This window comes from Barbus barbus (assembly GCF_936440315.1).
Source record: "Barbus barbus genome assembly, chromosome: 8".
Lineage (NCBI taxonomy): Eukaryota > Metazoa > Chordata > Actinopteri > Cypriniformes > Cyprinidae > Barbus > Barbus barbus.
The window spans coordinates 3,974,855-3,993,039 of record NC_136736.1 but is presented as its reverse complement, the minus strand read 5'-3'; positions in this window follow the sequence as shown (position 1 = coordinate 3,993,039).

The following is an 18,185-nucleotide window of genomic DNA, read 5'->3' as shown; positions in this document are numbered from 1 at the left end:
TTCCCATGAGTCTGTATAGACGTTATCTGAGCGTGAGCATGCCAAAGAATGTCAGTGGAATCGCATTAGGCATCGCTCTCTGACCTTCTTTCCTCCTGTCTCTGCCTTATTGCATTTTCACTACTTCACTTAATTGCATTCTAATGAGCTTCATTTGCGACACGTTTCGACGCACACTCCCATTGTGACAGTCCTGTTAATATGCATATATTATTCATAAGCAAGGACCCTGAATATCACAACACAGGACCCCTGCTAGTTCTCCATTGTTTTGGGCACAGAAACAGCCTCAGTCTTTTCATGCCTGTAATGGCAGCTGGTCAGAGACGGCTCTTTCTTGGAACGACAAACTGCTCTTTTCAAAGCTAAACGTGAAGCGGTTAATCATCTCCCAGTCCATGTTTGAGGAGTCCCAAATGAAAAGAACATGACAGGAATGAGGGGGATGGAGAAGAAAGGGGGGTCTCCTGTGAAATAGAGATGGAGGAAGGAGGGGCTGATAAAGGTGGGGGTCTTTATTTTTAAATTAGAGCAGCTGGGTCTCAGTCTCCTTTAAGAGCTGTCATGAATAGATTATGGCACAGGCCGGAACGGATCCGCCCACCCCCTCCCTAGGACACGCCCCTCAGCCTCTGCTTGAGAATGAACTGCATCACACTGACAAGACAAGGAAAAGAGCAGGTACGATTCAATCATAACGTGCAAAAAAAGAGACTCATCTAATGAACATATAAACACCGTTTGAAAATTATGAAAGACATCTCGTATGTTCACCAAGGCTGCGTTTATGTGATTGAAAATACAGTAAAAACTGATTTTTTTAATTTAAAATATTTTCTATTTGAATATATTTTATCAATTTTTTTCTGTATCAGTATCATTACTCATCTTCAGTGTCACATGATCCTTCAGAAATCATTCATGATTTGCTGCTCAAGAAACATCAATGCTGAAATTGCCATCAATGCAATTATCGATACTGAAAACAGTTGTGCTACTTAATATTTTTGTGAAAACCTTGGATTTTTTTTCAAGATTCTTTGATTGATAGGAAGTTTAAAGAACAACTTTTTTTTAGAAATAGAAATCTTATTATAAACATGTTTGTCACATTTGTTCAATTCAATGCATCCTTGCTAAATAAAAGTACTAATTTATTTTGAAAATAAACTTTTGAACAGTATAGTTCACAACTAATCAATTATGATCTCTTTATTATAGTATTGCTGTTCTGTACATTTTCCAAAACTGGAATAAAAAAAAATAAATAAATAAAAAATCAATGTCTACATAAATTCAAAATTGATCCTAATTACTGATGTCATTGTACACAATTCATCCATACATGTTATTCTGATTTTAAATATTTATATTATTTATTTAAAAAAATATTTGTATTTTTTATTTTATTCTATATTTTTTCAGGCTAAATATAATTTGATTATGGATGTAGGAACAGGTTACATGAGATTTTCCTTTTATTTTTGTTCAAAGAAAGCCCTTTTCTCTCACATGTTTAAAATACAATGCATTGTGGAAGCAAAATTGTGAATGCTGTTTATGGACAAACTGAAATCTCTTGCCTTCTCATCTTCCATATCCCTTTGTGCTCAAGAAACAACTAAGGTGTGATACAGCAGAGTGTTGACAAAACTATTCAGATAAATCCAGCATTTTATCAAGGATTCTCAGACTCTCCCAATTCCTCAGAACTCATAAATACAGTGACATCATAGAAGCTCAACTGCGCTTTACCAAAGTGGTATAGCATCCCAGTAGGCCTGTAGCCACAGGCAGCGATACGCTGTCAAGCAGCCAGGACCTGACGCTGTCTCCATGCTTCACGAGGAATTCGGTTTTACTTTCCTGTATCTTCACACTTATTTATTCATGCATGACCGATGGCAAAAGTTTCCACGCCCTCATGAGAAAAACTTTATCAGTCTGTGTTTTTTGTCTATTTGCATGTTTGTTTATTCATTAGTTTACCTTTGACTTTGTTATTGGATTGGTATCTGGGAGGTTTACAGTAATATGGTGCTTTGTGTTAGTGTGCGTGTGTGTTAGTGTACGAGCTGCAGTTCCCACAGCCTCTCCTCTGCTTTCTTGCTCTGACCTGCGTGTCATTTCCCTCCAGGAGCGACGTTGCGAAACATGTAAGAAAAAAACGAACAGTTAATGAGCAACTATTGTTACATATTAGATTTGCAATGCCTCATCCGTGCTTCAGATTTCACGCACTGCACTGCAATGAGTTAATGTGCACTGCAAAAATAATTTCCAGTAATAACAATAATGAACATTAATGTATATGTATATATATATATATATATGTGTGTGTGTGTGTAAATGCATTATTTGGTCAATTAAATGCAATCTGAAAATTTAAAATGTAATTACATTTCTCAAATTATCTTATAATAAATGGGACAAAAACATTTTCATATGTATTCATAATATATAATATATTAATATTTATCAAATAAATGAATTGCTTAATTTAATTTAATTTAATTTAATACTATTGATCAGCGGTAGGCAACGTCGGTCCTGTCCTGCAGAGTTTAGCTCCAACTCTGAAAAAAACCTCACCTGCCTGTAGCCTTAGTAATTCTGAAGACCTTGATTAGCTTGTTCAGGTGTGTTTGATTAGGGTTTGAGCTAAACTCTACAGGACAGCGGCACTCTAGGGCCTACAATTACTTTTACTGAATTATGAAATCTGCCATTTATTTATTTATTATTATTATTATTTGTATTTATTTTATTATTATATTAAACCAGTCTTCCTCATCTTGGGCCAAAGAAAAATGACTGGCAATGTTTAATGTTTGAGTGCGTGCTGAGGAAAGTTTAGGGGAAACGCAGCTAATTGCAATTCCTTCTTTGTTTTCTGGAGATGAAATAGCTCAACACAAGCCAGACACTGTAAATACTGGGCCATATGACGAACACATTTCAGATCTCTGTGAGGTTGACCAGATGTTGTCATTGTCATCAATAAAAAAGTGTTGCAGCTTCTACAGATTTGTATTTATAACTGCGCTGTGTAGTCGAGAGCACTGAAGTGATGAGTTTGTGTTTCAGGAAAAATATTCTCACATACCTTTATAACAGATAAGCAGATATAAGATAAGATTCTCAAGAACAAAAGAAATGACAAAAACCAGGCTTACAAATGTAATGCTGTGCATTTCCACAGATACCAAAGACTTTTGATAACAACACAGAAAGACCTCAGTAGTATGACATATAATTAAAGGATATGAGGACAGGGGTCAAAGTTCACACGTTTGGTAAAACTTTGAAAACAAGATCTTCTTTTTATAAAATAGCAACATTTCAGTGGCACATACAGCACACCTCACTGTCTAATTGACTAAATAATTAGCCTACTATATTAATGTCAACAAGCAATCAAAATTTATCCTGTACTTTCTCCTTTTTAACATATGCTCTTATACAGTATGTGATTCATCATTATTGCATTGCATCACCTCTAAAACAATCATCCTTTTTGGCCGATGTCACAAATTCATTATTTTTCAACATTTATTCACCCTCTGACCTCCTGACTTCTGGAATGTGCCACCCACCTTTCAAAAATTCCCAATGAAATAAGTCCCACTCTACATTTTCTCATTGAATATCTTGTTTTACTCACAAATATGTTCTACTAACTGTGCTGAGAAAGTGTGTCCTAAACTAAAAGTGACTGACAGTAATTACTCTGACTGCAATATGACCTCAGACAGACTTTTTCATTAACAAAATTAGATCTTGTACTGTTCAATAAAATAAAATAATATAAAATAATAAAATAAAATAAAAATACCAGAAGTATAATAAATAAATACATACATACATACATACATAAAAGTATTTAAAAATCAGAAAAAAAGACAAATGTTCAAGACTTGTGTAATTTTACTAGCCAATAAACTATGCATTCCATAAAGCAATGCAGATACTCAAGAGTAATCAAGTCAGTGAAGTCAGTGAAAAATATATTTTATTATAGTATTTTTGTACTATACTTACTATACCTAAGTATATAATTATAGTACAAAATATTCAGATCAAGAGTGATCTTGTCATATATGTTAACTATAAGGCAAGTTATCATTTTCCCTTACATTCTTCCTTACAATCTCATCACTTACAAATTAATTGTTCCTTGTGTTCATTTAGTGAGAAACATGGGGGGATGCTTTAATTATTTCGAGTTTAATCTCATTTGATCTAATCGCTAAATTCATAAATATTGAGTTAAATTTTGAAACATTTCAGTTCATTTATCTGAATCATGTTCATTTGGCAGATAACAACAGCCATCTCTCTTGGTCATGAGTTTGTTGTCTGTTTCACAACAGGTGTCATTCCCATGAGACTGCTATGACCTGGTAAAAAGACATCATGCGGCGAAGGCCACGTTTTGTTTCAAGATGTTTTGCTGTAAAACTCCCATCCGTTCCCAGCGAAGCGGTTCAAGGGACCAGCTCAAGCCGAGACCCCGCACCGCGGGCTATGCAGCTGCGCTCGGTGGGACGCATCCACCAGCTTTTCCTGATTACACAGTAATGAGCAAATAAAAGAACGGGAACGCTGTGATTCACTCGCCACAACACAGGACAGTGGCATAACATCGGTAAGAGAATGGTCAATAGAATCAGAAAATGTTACAGCATGTGTGCATTTGTTTTGTTAGATATGTGAGTTGACCTCTGGTTTGTGAGCTGGACCTTATTATTTGACTTTGAACATGTTTTGCTTCAAATCTACTTATAAGCAGTATAGTAAATAATTAGCATCGTTTGAAAACCATTTTAAAGTGATCTAAAGTGGTCTTTTGTGTGAATGTGGAGAAGAGATCTAAACGCTCCGGTTACTCCCGTAACCTCGGTTCCCTGAGATAAGGGAACGAGCGTTGCGTCATCATTTTTTATTGATGACTGCTAATGGGGAAACTCCTGTTTACTCTGTTACTGAAGCCTGAATTGTTAACGTTTGTGTAGCTGCACAAACCAATGGCGCTCGAGCCCGCCAGAAGGGGCGTAGCCGACTGCTACAGGAGTCGGCCCAGTGCACCATTTCATCAGAATCAACGACTGAAGCGACAGCCATCGATTCGCGTGCAGCTATAGCACAGCCAGTTACGCAACGCTCATTCCCTTATCTCAGGGAACCGAGGTTACGTGAGTAACCGGAGCGTTCCCTATCAAAAGGGAACTCCCGTTGTGTCGTAATTTTTTATTGACGACTGCTAATGGGGAACGCATCCAGTAGCGCCGTGCTATAAGCAGAAGCAGAACTAAGCCTGCTCCACGAGCTCAGCTCAGGCACGCTCAGAGTGGGCCTCGTGAGTCCAAGCTATAAAGAGACCCGAGAAGTATCTGGGGTCTGCTTGTCATAAGCCTTACCTGCCTGAAAGGAGAAAAGTAGCACTAAGCAGATAGCACCCGTGCACCAGGGACTTTCAAACTGTAGAATCTGATAAAGGTAGACGGCGACAACCAGCCGGGGGCCGCACAAATCTCCCCAATAGAGATTCCACTGGACCAGGCCCAGGAGGAGGCCATTCTTCTGGTGGAATGGGCCGTGAAACCGGATCCTGGTTACGTGCTGAACACCAGTCACTGAAGACTGACCACTTGAGGGCGTAGAGACATCGTGTAGATGGAGCTCTAGCCTCTTAAATGATATTAGCGACTCTCGCTGGTAGTTGACTAGACTCCCGTCGAGTGGCCCTACGTGAAGACTCCACAGTTCCAGCTGTGGATGCCAAATCTTGCCCTGCACTTGCAAGAGAAGATCTCTCCTCAGTGGCCTTGACCATGGTGCTGCAGATAGCAGCTGTATCATCTCTGGGAACCAGGCTTGGTTCCGCCAGAGGGGGGCCACGAGGAGGAGAGAGAATTTTGTTTCCCTGATTCGCCTGATAACCTGGGGTAGCAGGGCTATCGGAGGGAAGGCATACAGACGGGTGTTGGGCCAATCGTGGGTCAGAGCACTACTTTGAAAAATAAGTTGGGCAGTGACAGTTGTCTCTGGAGGCGAAGAGGTCGACCTCTGCCTTGCCGAAAACTGGCCAAATTATCTGAACCGTCTGGGTTGTTCCTTGACAACATATCCTCTCCTTGGTTCGGTCTGCCTGGCACATGAACCGCTCGTAGTGAGAGGAGTTCTCTCTGTGCTCAAAGCATGAGACGTCGAGTCATCCTGTGAAGGGGACATGACCTTGGGCCGCCTTGGTGGTTGATGTAGGCCACCACAGTTGTGTTGTCCGACCGGACTAGGATGTGATGCCCCTTTTAAGGCTGGCAGGAAGGTCTTTAGGGCCAGACAAACAGCCATCATTTCGAGGAAGTTGACATGCAGGCGTCGCTTGTTGGTCGACCAGGAGCCGTACACCGGGTTGCCCTCGTACAGAGCACCCCAGCCTGAGCTGGAGACATCTGTCATGATCACCTTCCTTCCAGCCGGATAGCCTTGGGGGAAGGCTTCTCGCTTCTTCCGCTGCCGAGGGCTTTTTCTACGGTGTGAGCTGCAGGCTGTACTTCTGCTTCAGCTTCTTAATTGCAGAGTCAGCGAAGAGATGGTCTCGTCGCTGAAGGAGAAGATTCTGATGAAATGGCGCACTGGGACGACTCCTGTAGCAGTCGGCTCCGCCCCTTCTGGCGGGCTCGAGCGCCATTGGTTTGTGCAGTTAACACAAACGTGAACAATTCAGGCTTCCCCATTTTCCCCATTAGCAGTCGTCAATAAAAAAAATACGATGCAACGGGAGTTCCCTTTCGATAGGGAACTGCACACTCGTGTGAGGGAGTTGAATTCCTCCATCCCTGATGTGTCAGGAAAACATTTCACACTCCGAAAACAGAGCGTATAAAATTGTGTATAAAATTACACAAATGCATGTAATATGCTTACATAAAAAGTTTAGGTACACGCTTAAGAACAAAGGTTCCAAAATTGGGTTTTCACAGCGATGCCATACAGTCTTAAAAATAAAGGTGCTTCAAAAGCTTCTTCAAGCGACACAATAGAAGAACCATTTTTGGTTCCACAAAGAACCATTCAGTCAAAGGTTCTTTAATGAACCATCTCTTGCTTACCTTTTTATAATCTGAAGGACCTTCATGACAAAGAACCTTTTGTGAAACCAAAAGGTTCTTCAGATTTTAAAGGTTCTTTATGGAACCATTTAGACAAAAAGGTTCTTCTATGGCATCGTGAAGCACCTTTATTTTTGTGTGAAGAAGTGTAGAAGAACCAGTTTTGATTCCCCAAAGAACCTTTCAGTGAACAGTTCTTAAAAGAATCATTTTTTCTTAGTGTGAGAACATTTTAATAATCTAAAGAACCTTTTTCCACTGTAAAGGACCTTTTGTGGAATGAAAAGTTTTCATGGATGGTAAAGGTTCTTTGTGGAACCATTGATGCCAATAAAGAACCTTTAGTTTTAAGAGTGTATAATCTCCACCAAGCTAACAAAAAAAATATATTCTCAAACTTATTTTTTTTTTTTTTTTTTTTAGAGAAAACATAAAGGGAATGTTTAGCGCTTGCAAACATTATGCGAATGTTACTTTCTCTGAACGTTCTAAATGTTCTAGGGAACAGTAGTAAGTAAACATATAAAAAAAATGTTAGACAAACATTTTCAAAAAAGTTCCATGAAAATGTAAAAAATTTATAAATAACATTTTGAGAACATTATTAAAGACCAGACCACCTTGAACCAACGTTCTTTTAATGTTACTGGAGGAATATTTGTTCATAACTTTCAAGGTGGCCTGGGGAGGGGAGGTATCCAAAGCACATTAACTGGTCACTGGAGTTCCTCAGGGATCAGTTCTTGGACCGCTCCTCTTCTCCATATACACTACATCACTGGGACCCATCATACAGGCACATGACTTCTCCTACCATGGCTTGTCCTACCATTGCTATGCTGATGACACACAGCTCTATCCAACACTTGATGTATTCCCCAATTTGTAAGTTGCTTTGGATAAAAGCATCTGCTAAATAAATAAATGTATATGTAAAATGTAACTTTCTGAGAATTTTCATCTTCTCTAAAATGGCAGATTAGGCAATTAGAGGTTTATAAGTGATTGTAAAACTGCTAACATGGAGCGTTAGATAATGTTTTGTTATTTTAAAATGACAGCAAACTTCAAAGGGCTTACTGATTTAAAAAAATGCTTACTAAATATACAGTACATATCAACATCAACAAAATTTAACAATTTATTGATAACAAAATAGTGAGTTTCAGCAATGTTTAGCAGAACATAATGTAATTACCTTAATGTAATGAGGTCACAGGTGTGTGTTTATAGAGTATTTTACAATGGCTTTAAACGTGTGGATGGACCAGTGGTTGCCATATGATAGAATGAGGAGAGCCAACAGCTGTGACAAACGTGTATTTATGGAGCTGAAATCTTGTGTTTGTATCCACCACTTTGTTAATAGGTTGTGTGTTTGTTTTTTCTCTAATTTCTGTAAATAGCCCCATAATTCAGTTTGCAGGAGAAAATAGAAAGCTGTATTTGATTACACACACACAAAGCCACACTTGACCTATTGGATTTTACTGCATTTTCCTCAAAAGAACATTGTGTTTTTATTCGATAATATCATTGAAACGCATCCAGCTGAATCATTCCAGCCCTGAAATTCCCTACAAATATTTAAAAGTTTTGCTTGGTGACATCTGCGTGAAAAGTTAATTTTAAGTGACTACTGTTAAATGTGAAGTGTCATTTTTGAGCCTCTAGGTGCACCAAAAGAATTGCAATTAGTTTGTTTGAGTAGCCGGACTGTGTCAGGCACAACGAATTATAGCATAACCACTGGCGTGAGTTTAGGGCAGGACTACCTGTTTATTCAACCAACGGTGAATGGGTTTTTGAAGTATTTATTTTTATTAGTTCTGTTAGGGGCTGTTTTAGTGGTGCAGAAATTACACACTTTGAAATTGATACTACCTGAGGTCAGAAATATCCTTAAGAGAAGATTAAAAAGTTTTATTTGACTGAAACATCCACTGAAGGTTATAAAAGTAAAAGTTTACCATGTTTGCATTCTTCTAAGATGCTAAATTAGATCGCTCTGTTTGATGAAATATGTATTTCTTGTATTTGAGATGGTTCATTTTGAATAAAAATAGTCGCAGGAAAAAGTGTAACGTGCAAATCACAAATGCACACACACAAAATTGAATTCAAGCTGTGTGACTCCCATGAATTGTAAGCACATCTGGTGCAACAGCACACTGTCAACCAGGACCATGCGTCCAGTTGACCAAGACAAGTGATTCATGGTTCACTTTCTCTCTTTCTCTCAATGCTGAATTTGTTAGGATTAACAAGTATGAATATAACTTAATTGGGCCTATACACAATGGGGTATTTTCATTATTGTATCACATTTGTTCATTAGAGAGTGTAACTGTTGGTTTTGGTGTTTACTCTCACAGACATACACACTGAGCAGAACATAGAGCCTCACTACAGGATAATGATCCTGCAATCCTCCTCCAGTCACATAGAAAAGGTGAAAGGTCACAGTTATGTGGTATCCTTCTAGTATTTCCGGAGAAAACAACAACAACAAATATATATATATATATATATATATATACACTCACCGGCCACTTTATTAGGTAGACCTGTTCAATTGCTTGGTAACACAAATTGCTAATCAGCCAATCACATGGCAGCAACTCAATGCATTTAGGCGTCTAGATGTGGTGAGGATGATTTGCTGAAGTTAAAACTGAGCATCAGAATGGGGAAGAAAGAGGATTTAAGTGACTTTGAACGTGGAATGGTTGTTGGTGCCAGACAGGCTGGTCTGAGTATTTCAAAAACTGCTGATCTACTGGGATTTTCATGCACAACCATCTCTAGAGTTTACAGAGAATGGTCGGAAAAAGAGAAAATATCCAGTGAGCGGCAGTTGTGTGGACGAAAATGCCTTGTTGATGTCAGAGGTCAGAGGAGAATGGGCAGACTGGTTAGAGATGATAGAAAGGCAACAGTAACTCAAATAACCACTCGTTACAACCAAGGTATGCAGAATACCATCTCTGAACACACAACACGTCGAACCCTGAAGCAGATGGGCTACAGCAGCAGAAGACCACACCGGGTGCCGCTCCTGTCAGCTCAGAACAGGAAACGGAGTCTACAATTCGCACAGGCTCACCAAAATTTGACAATAGAAGATTGGAAAAACGTTGCCTGGTCTGATGAGTCTCTGTTTCTGCTGCAACATTCAGATGGTAGGGTCAGAATTTGGCGTAAAGAACATGAAAGCATGGATCCATCCTGCCTTGTCTCAACAGTTCAGGCTGGTGGTGGTGGTGTAATGGTGTGGGGGATATTTTCTTGGCACACTTAATACCAATTGAGCATCGTTTAAATGCCACAGCCTACCTGAGTATTGTTGCTGACCATGTCCATCCCTTTATGACTACAGTGTACCCATCTTCTGATGCTACTTCCAGCAGGATAATGCACCATGTCACAAAGCTCAAATCATCTCAGACTGGTTTCTTGAACATGACAATGAGTTCACTTTACTCAAATGACCTCCAAAGTCACCAGATCTCAATCCAATAGAGCACCTTTGGGATGTGGTGGGACGGGAGATTCACATCATGGATGTGCAGGCGACAAATCAGCAGCAACTGCGTGAGGCTATCATGTCAATATGGACCAAAATCTCTGAGGAATGTTTCCAACATCTTCTTGAATCTATGCCACGAAGAATTAAGGCAGTTCTGAAGGCAAAAGCGGGTCCAACCCGGTACTAGCAAGGTGTACCTAATAAAGTGGCCAGTGAGTGTATATATATATATATATATTTTATTTTTTTTACATTGGTAAGAAAATCAACTTCTGAAGGATCATGTGACACTGACCACTGGAAAATTCATGTTGAATGCTGAATGCTGAAAATTCAGCTTTGCATCAAAGGAATAAATTACATTTTAAATTGCCCAAAGTATCTTGACAAAAGCAAGTGTCCACTTTCTCTGGTGTCGAGAGTCTTTCACACACACGATCGCTCAAACAGCCCTCACACATGCTCATTTGTTGTGGTCACTTTTATGTGCAGGTCTCTGGAACTGCAAACAAACAGGCCTCTGGAAACTTTGTTTCTTTCGATCTTACTTTCATGTCATCAGACACATCACAAATATGCCACAATGATGACTGTGAGAATCCTCAGGATTTGACCATTCTACAACCTAAAAACCTCACAGAATATGCTAGAAAACTCATATCAACACCATAGCAATGCAACAGCAACGCCCATTTTCTTCAGAGAATGCAAAATTATTTAATGAAATAAGAAAACAACCAAAAATAGCATCCACAATACACTCTAAGACTGCACACATTCAATGAGAAGATTAACATAAAATTGGAAAAAATAATAAAAAATAATCATATAACACCATTACTAACAAGAAATTGCAATAAATATTCATCTTTATTCATATCATTGTTATATTCAAAAATTGCACGTTTTCATTTTGAATTACAAATGGGTTTCTGGTGCTTTGGGAGAACAAGATGTTTCAAATAAATGCTTGTAATGTGCTTTATGGAGACTCAATCAAAGTTATTGAGATAATTAACAGTGTTTATTTACATTCATTGATTAGCTTTATTGCAGGTGAATGATTGTTCACTATAAAAACATACACACCCTTTCTGACCCTGTGTGTGTGAGTGTGTGTATTGGCCAGCTGCCACGTCCCAGTTCAGTTTGGCTCTCAGCAGGGACGCAGGATCACAGACCTTACTGTTATTACACACACACACACATTCACTTGGACTGACACATTCATACATTCCTGTTTGCCCTCATGAGAATCTGACACAACACACACCAATCACAGAGTGGATGTGCCAGATTCAGAGCGTTTCTGAGCGCTTTGATTGGGTGGAGTTTCAGGACGCTTGAGGAGCTCTTGGCTTCACCGTTTTGTTACACGTTACTCAATAAAAATAATTGTGAATTGTCCTCTCCATTTTGTGTAATTTCCTCTCACTGAAATGTTATTTCAGTCATTTCTCAGCGGTCCACCCTGTGCTTAAGGTACAATCACTGTACCCATTTACTGTAAATTAATTAGTATTATAAAATATATGGATTACTGTGTCTCTTTTCACTTCCAGCTGTACCCTCAGACGTGTCATTCTTTAGTCAGGAAGAATCCAGATGTGGACGAGATTAGACCAATGAAAAGGATTTGTTATCACTAGATAAAATGAATAAATCCACAAAAACAATCCACCCGAGTTTCCATTTACCATATTTGATGAGCTCTGAGTTGATCAACGTTTATACTGAATATCAATAAAATCCTAAATTAAATCCATTCATCACAAAAATCATCCATCTCTCTTCAGCTAACTTGGATTAAAATACTCAATTTATAGCCTGTGGATTACTTTTCCAATATCTTTTGATACTTTTCTGAAGTGTGAATATGTTGATTGCAACTTTCAATAGACTGATAAATTCATCATTCATTCATAGACTGACAAAAATGATGAGAGAATATTAAAAATATATTTATTTGTATTCAGAAGATGAACAAAAGTCTTATAGGTTTGAAACCAATATAATTGATGACATACTCTTCATTTTTGGTTGAAAATAATCAACCAAACATACTCGATTTTCCGGTTTTGTTTTGTAGAAAACATGAAAACACCCAAAGACGCTTTAATATGTTATGCGTTTTATTAGACAGGTGATGACCGCACAGAGCAGCATTATAACAGAACTTTCAAATGTATCAAGTGTGATATAACTGCTGCTTTATCCCACAAACGCCCAACCGGAAAGAGCAGAAGCGGTCGACTGTGGCATAGTCCCGTCGGATTGCATTGGCTGTGTGGATGAAGACGACTACTCCCATGATCCCATACTCACGGCATCATCAAACTACACCTTTGTTTCTTTGTTTGTTTTGAATACGCGCCCTCTAGCAGCGAAAACTTATATATTGTGCCTTTATAATCCTTTAAATCTTATCTTAATGTACTTCACACTAAGAAAAAAATGGCTCTTTTAAGAACTGATTGCTGAAAGGTTCTTTGAAAATGGTTCCTCTATGACATCGTTAAGAAAATCCCTTTACGGAACCTGTGAGAAGAACCATTTTTGGTTCCTCAAAGAACCTTTCAGCAATCAGTTCTTTATTTTCTGAGATCAGATCTTTTCTAAGTGTGAAGAACATTTTTCTACTATAAAGAACACTCACTCTTGAAAATAAACAGTTCACGAAGAGCCATTAACATCCAAGGAACCCTTCCATTCTACAAAAAAAATTCTTTATAAGGAAAAGGTTTCTTTAGATCATTAAAATGTTGTCAACATTGTAAGAAAAAGTGGTTCTTTTAAGAACTGTTGACTGAAAGATTCTTTGAGGAACCAAAAATGGTTATTCTGTGGCATTGCTGAAAACCCCTCTTTGCAACCTTTATTTTTTAAGAATGGAAAGTTCCATGGATGTTAAAGGTTCTTCGCTGTATAGACACCAGTAAAACAGCCTTTGTTTCTAAGAGTGTATATGAGTGTGGATTTGAATCTGGAAATGGCATCTGAATGAATATCCCACATGGAGAACTGAGGCGAATAATTACGACCACAAACCCATGAGAGGAAACCAAACGAAACCATTAATCCAAACAATCATCTTTCTCGGTTGTGATATCACTGTACAACATCTCATAAGACCAAAATGAAGGGCTTTCAGATGGTTACATGACGCAAGATATATGTCAGGATGTGTTCTAGTTATAATACAGATAAACAATAGGCTGTAATTATTTCTAACGTTAGACAAGACATGCACTGTAAAAAAATGATTTCTCAAAGTTGTATATAAAACAGTTATTGAAGTATGTTTTACAAGAAAATACAGTCTTTTCACTTCAGAATTTCTTTGTAGTTAATTGTGAACTTCACTAGCCGTGTCTGAGTGAATATTGTTTCTTTGTTGAAGGTGTGATGATAGTTTGAGTGAAAGGTCTTTACAGGTGATTATTAGGAGAGCATTCCTGTCTGAAGCTTCTTGTGTGTACAGAAATCAGTCAGTGCAAACTCTGGCCTCATTTCACAGTGTGCATGGAAAATACACAGGTACGCCTGGCCAAACTGAGATGCCCTTTCACAGTGTGCAGAGAAAGACACAGACACTAACATACAACTTGCTGGGCCTACAGAGTAGTTTGGTCTGCAGTGTAAACTGTTCATTCTGCAAGCCCCATTAGCAAATGCATGAGGAAAATTTCTGACGTTGAATCCAAACAAATACACACAGGTATGCTTTGTAAATCACATAATTCATTCACAGTATGGAGAGAAAAGCACACACTCACAATAACATATCTGGACAGACAGAAACTATAGTATTTTGTTAGCTTGGGGTTAAAAAGTTTAAAATAAGTCTCCAGTGAGATCTTACATGATCCTTCAGAAATCATTCTAATATGCTGATTTGCTGCTTGAAAAACATGTCTTGTTATTATCAATATTGAAGACATTATAAATGTCTTTACTGTTACTTTTGATCAATTAACCCCAAACTTAGCGTATATATGAAGACATTTTAAGTGTATCTTATGTGTCTAAAAACTCTTTGTAGTCGCTGGATTTTGAGTTTGAAACTGAAGTTCAAAACTACGTTCCAAACATCTGTCACAGCAAATGACGATAAACTGACTTTCCATTGGTTGGAAACATTTGAATCTCAATGTTTTTTGACAAATTATTATGGGTCTTTCTTTGTAAACTGACTTTTTTCAGCCACTGAACGGCTCATTTAGGCAAAGAGGAAGGAACATATCAAACCCCCTGTTCCCCTTCACACACACACACACACACACACACACACAAGAGTAAATGAAAACAACACACATCCCTGAAAAACACAAACGTGAAGTATTTCTCTGGCTTGTTTGCAGTCGGTGATGCACATCTAATCCTTCCACTGATGAGTGAGGCTGTTTCCTCCAATTTCAGAACTTTGGAGTTTTTTTCTTTTGCCAGTGCATTTAAACAAGTAAACATGCTATTCTACTAAGATACATCTCTCAAAGCCTGTCAATAGATACTTAGAAACCTATTTTTAGAACCTTTACCATTTCTTGAATTATGACATAATGTTTATGACAGTTACGCACGTTTCCGTCCTGAATTCTCAAAATTGGAATCAAAAAGAAATTATAATATTTAAATTGTAAAGTAAAGTGTTTCATTGTAGTCTTTGTTGTAGAGCCTTTAATTACGCAAATTTAAACAGAATTTGCATTAATAATATTTTTGTTTTTATTCTTTTACTCCCGAGTTACTGTAATGTAACTAGATGTTTTACTCATTTTTAATATTTCACTATTTTTACTCATTTTACTATTTCACTGCAATTTTGTAATAATTTTTCACAATTGTTATTATGCATAATTTTTTGATGTTTTTATCATTTATTAGCATATTTGTGATCCTGGACCACAAAACCAGTCTTAAGTAGCACGGGTATATTTGTAGCAATAGCCAAAAATACATTGTATGAGTCAAAATTATAGATTTTTCTTTTATGCCAAAAAAATCATTAGGATATTAAGTTGTAATGAGGCCGCTGAGGCTGAGTTAGAATCCATAAGCAGAAGTTTATTAAGCAGACTTACAACAGGCAGAAACGAGAATTCAGGCAATGGGTCAATACCAGGATAGCAGTCCGATCCGTCGACAAGTACAGGGTTGATCCAATAGACAAAGATGAGTAGGCAAGCATAAGGTCCAAACACAAACATCAGAAGAATCAGGCAGGCACAGCAGAAGGGAGAATCCAGAACAATCGTGGTCACATAAACAGGCAGAATCATACACAGCAAGGCAAACTAAATACAGGATGAACGCTCGGTAAGGCAGTGTAACTGGCAATACTTCGCATGGTCTAAAAAGGTCAGCATGCTTATAAATGTTCCAAACAGGAAGTGATAAGAGAAGCAGAGGGAGTGGAGCACAGTCAGTATTCAGGTGAGGGCTCCCTCTGCTGGTTTGGCATTACAGAACCCCCTCCTCTAGGAGCGACTCCTGGAGCTCGACGTGGCCGTCCCCGTGGTCGTGGCGCTGGTCGGTCGGGTCTGGCTCGATGGAATTCCTCGATGAGCGATGGATCCAGAATGTCCCGGGCAGATACCCAGGACCTCTCCTCAGGCCCATAGCCCTCCCAGTCCACCAAATATTGGAGTTGACCCCTTCTCCTCCTTGAATCCAGCAACACATTCACCCGATAAGCAGGATTTCCATCAATGTCCAAAGGTGGTGGTGGCTCTTGGATCTCGGTTCCGGGGTCAGCATCCCGGTGGACCGGTTTGAGGAGGGAAACATGGAAAGAAGGAGATATACGATAATTAGCAGGAAGCTCTAGCTGGTAAGTGACCTCATTTATTCTTCGAAGAATTTTGAAAGGGCCAACATACCTTGGGCTGAGCTTCCTGCTGGGTAGCCGAAGCTTGATGTCCCTCGTTGAGAGCCAGACCCGCTGTCCCGGCTGGTAGGAGGGATGTGGGCGACGTCGTTTGTTAGCCTGGAACTCCTGTGTTCTTACGGCTCTCTGAAGACGGACGTGCGCACTGTCCCACACCCCCTCACTACGCCGGATCCAATCATCCACAGCAGGTACCGAAGAAGGTTCGCCAGACCATGGGAACAGTGGGGGTTGAAACCCTAGGACGCATCGGAAGGGGGTTAGGCCTGTAGAGGGATGTGTGATGGAATTCTGGGCGTATTCAGCCCAGGGCAAGAACTCTGACCATCTGTGTTGTTCTCGCATGCAATAGGTTCGTAAATATCTGCCAATCTCTTGGTTGAGGCGTTCAACTTGGCCATTTGACTGAGGGTGATAACCAGATGTTAGACTCACATTAATGTCCAAATGTTTACAGAAGGCTCTCCAGACTTGGGAGGTAAACTGAGTGCCTCGATCACTGACAATATCTTCAGGTAAGCCGTAAACTCTGAAGACCTGATGGAACAAGGCGAGTGCGGTTTCCATAGCTGTGGGTAATCCTTTGAGTGGTGTTAGACGACAGGATTTGGAGAATCGATCTATAACTACAAGTATGGTGGTAAAGCCATCAGATGGGGGAAGATCGGTTACAAAATCGATGGAGAGATGGGACCAGGGACGTTGTGGGATGGGTAATGGATGAAGTAGCCCTGATGGTAGTTCTTTGGGAGTTTTGGATTGTGCACAGACTTGACATGACTTGACATACATGGTAGTGTCCTTGGTCATGGATGGCCACCAGAATGAATTTTGAACTAGGCGGAGGGTGCGAGATATCCCAGGATGACCCGTACTGATGGAGGTGTGGACCCACTGCATAATTCGTTGACGTAGATTGTGTGGTACATATTGTTTGTTTGGTGGGCAGTTATTAGGTGAAGGATCGTGTTGTTGTTCTCGTTGAAGCTCTTCCATAATATCCCAGGTTACGGGAGCAATGATAACAGAAGGAGGAAGAATCGGTTCTGGTGAGACATTTTCATTAGGAGGGTCATAACGCCTGGATAGGGCATCAGCCTTGCTATTTTTACTGCCTGGTCGATAAGTGACTGTAAATTGGAATCGGGTGAAAAACAGGGACCAGCGTGCTTGCCGTGGGTTGAGACGTTTGGCACCTTTTATATACTCAAGATTTTTATGATCAGTAATGACTTGGAACGGGTGGATGGCTCCTTCTAGCCAGTGTCTCCACTCCTCAATAGCGGCTTTCATTGAAAGAAGTTCCTTATTACCCACATCGTAATTTCGTTCTGCTGCTGTCAACTTTCTTGAGAAAAATGCACATGGGAACAACTTGCCTGGTTGACCATGACGTTGGGAAAGTACAGCTCCGATTCCACAGTTTGAGGCATCGACTTCAACCACGAATGGTAAATTGGGTTCAGGATGTTTCAGGATTGGTGCTGTGGTGAATTTTCCTTTCAGGGAAGTGAAGGCGGTATCAGCTTCTTCTGTCCATGTAAGTTTTGTAGGTTTACCTTTTAGGAGAGATGTCAGAGGGCTGGAAATCATGCTGTAGTTACGGATGAAACGTCGATAGAAGTTAGCAAAACCTAGAAATCGTTGAAGTTCT